The sequence below is a fragment of the Chrysochloris asiatica genome, unplaced genomic scaffold, assembly GCF_000296735.1.
Source record: "Chrysochloris asiatica unplaced genomic scaffold, ChrAsi1.0 scaffold00212, whole genome shotgun sequence".
Taxonomy (NCBI): Eukaryota; Metazoa; Chordata; class Mammalia; order Afrosoricida; family Chrysochloridae; genus Chrysochloris; species Chrysochloris asiatica.
The window spans coordinates 3,089,299-3,092,197 of NW_006408730.1; the positions used below are offsets into that span (position 1 = coordinate 3,089,299).

Sequence of the window (2,899 nt, forward strand, 5' to 3'; positions counted from 1 at the left end):
TAACCACTACGCTACCACTAATTGCCTCCTTAGCAAACTACTATTTTAATATGCACCAGCCCTTTGTGACAGCTTTTATATCAACTGTTTGATTCTAGGTAATTAATGTTATTTTTGTTGTTTCCATCACAGGCTTAATGGGTTTAATAAATTTACTCCTTCATTTCTTATTTTCAGCAGCCAGTATTCCTTTGGAATACCAGACGATCCCAGCAATGGCCAACAGTAAATTTCATACCTCCAGAGTTTGAAAATTAAGGTTCTCTGAGCATTGTATGCTACAGTGGTACTTGTCCAGAACTGGCAATGCTCCACTGTTGGTGCACTTTATGTGCCAGTGGAAAAAAACCTTTTCCCTTCAAGGGGAGAAAAGCAAGTCACTCCTTAAAATCCACCTGATCTGGTTGTGAGCCCTCTCCTTCTATCTCATCTCTTCAGACTCATCATTCTGCAGTGGAACAAGAGACACCGAAACTTACAGTGAGTTAGAAAACAAGAGAGCGATGACTATAAAGGCAATGACTAGAAGCAACTGTGATAATAATAATCCTTCACCTGCCACATCCAGTGTATGTGTTTCACAGAAAAACAAATCCACAAATAACAATAGGTAGATTTGTAAAATCCATTTTTTCACTGGTGTAATGTAGGTTGGGGAGTTGGGAAGGTAAATGTGACGGTAAGGTAAGCAAATATTCAAATCAGTCCAGGCACAGCTTCTCACAAATGCTAGAAAATAACTATAGAAACGCCTAGGGTCCTTTCAGACTCATGGTGTTACAAATCCACGTTCTGGTGACAGGAAGATTCTGCTTAAGTGCATCAGAGACAAAGGTCCAATTCCTCAAAGAGAAGGAAATATGCAAAGGGCCTTTGACAAGTTGAGTCTTGCCTTCCTTGGGCAGAGAAAGTAAACAGAAAAAGAGTTGCCACATCCTCCTTCCAATCCCACCTGCCTCCTGTGGAAGCAGGTGAAGTCAGTGGCCTACAGTAGCCTTCATTCTGGCAAGAGATGGATATGGTGAAGGGAACTTCTCTGTAGAGGTTGAGCTACTTGGAGAACACTGTATATAGATCAGCTTATGGATGAGTCTGCTGTTTAAGAAGACCATCAAGGAGAAGTGGAACAACTGAAAAAGGTCCTATTTGCCAGGGAGCTTTGCTCCATTAGTGTTCTATCATGAATAAAATAAAGATGATGGAGAAGAGGCAGTCACTTACGATGCATGAGGGCTGCATTGCTAGGAGAAAAGCCAAGAGCAAGCCAAATACAAAGTAGTGAGGCTAATCCCGTTCTATGTCTGATAACTGCAGGGGCGTTTCAATTCCTTTATTCAACCAGCTATATTCAAAACAGTACAGTGAATACAGGAGAGGCATATGAAGGAGTTTATCCAGCTGACCTACAAGATGGAGGGGAAAGAGACTCTCAAATATCCCTCAGAAAAGGAAGGCAACAGCAAAAGTTCAAAGAACATTTCAGTGATCATTTTGTTGGCACTAGAGAGTGGGTGAGGCTTCCTCCCTGATGACCTCAAGTGGCAGAACAACCAAATGGCATCGACAGCTTCTCTAAAAGAACAGAAGGGGAATACACTGAAAAGTGATGTGAGGAAGCATTCCAGCCACAACCAACATCTCCATGTAGTAATGGATCACCAAGCATTTGTGCTGTTACTGATTGAAACATAGGCATGTTGTTGTTGTGAAATGCCTTCGAGTTGATTCCGACCTATAGTGACCCCGTATAGGGTTTCCGAGGAGCACCTGGTGAGCTTGAACTGCCGATCTTGTAGTTCAAAAACGGCTTTGCAGTCTGGCGCCTTAACCCCAAGCGCCACACCAGAACTCCTGTTGTTAAATGTCTTCGAATCAATTCCAACACATAGCGACCCTATATAGGGTTTCCAAGGAGCAGCTGGTGAGCTTGAAACACTGACCTTACAGTTCAAACTGACTTTGCAGTCTGACTTTGCATTAGCCCACAGCGCCAGGCCAGGACTGGCAAAGTAAGAGGAGATTTAACCAAAATACACGTCCATACCAAGGTGGTGGTGGTTGTGCCGTGAAGTCAGTTCCGACTCATGGGGACCCTGTACAGGGTTTCCAAGGCTATAAATCTTTACGGGAGCAGAAAGCCTCATCTTTCTCCTGTGGAACAGCTGGTAGTTTCGAACTGCTGACCCTGAAGTTAGCAGCCGGATTCATAACTACTATGCTACCAGAGCTCCAGAGCTCCTTTGTTGTTGTTGTTAAGTATCATGGAGTTGGTTTCCACTTATAGTGTCCCTAAAAAGGGTTTCCCAGGCTGCAAATCTTTATGGGAGCAGACAGCCTCATCTTTCTCCCCTGGAACAGCTGGCAGTTTCGAACTGTCAACCTGGAGGTTAACAGGCTGATTCGTAACCACTATGCTATCAAAGCACCTTTAGGACTGGAAAATTGTAGCAATCTGTGGCTCACTTTCTTGCATCGCCTCTATACTCTGTGCTCTTTTTTACACCAGGATGCTACTTGCCTTTTTGGATTCTGTTCCTCTCTGTTTAGCTGGTCAGGCAAATACTGACCTACTTTCTGACATCATAGATTAGATGTCTTTTGTGTCTGACTTATTTCAGGCCGCCTAAGATTTTTGACATTCACCCAAACTGTATCATTTATGCGTAGCTTGTTTCCTTCTATTGCTTTCTGTTAACATTGCATTTGTACAGACACTTGAAAGATCTATTGGATAGCACTAATGCTTCTCATTAATATTTGTTGTTCTGTTGTTGTCATGTGCCATTGAGTCGGAACCGACTCATAGCGACCCCATGCACAGCAGAACGAAACAATGTTCGATCCTGGGCCAACCTCACTACCGCAGCCACACTTGAGTCCATCAATGATGCCACCTGGC

At 43.5% G+C, this 2,899-nt stretch overlaps 1 pseudogene; it reads right to left on the minus strand.

The window, feature by feature from the left end:
* Nucleotides 1–977: 977 nt before the first annotated feature.
* On the minus strand, nt 978–1,696 carry LOC102830661 (annotated as a pseudogene).
* Between the last annotated feature and the right edge of the window lie 1,203 nt (nt 1,697–2,899).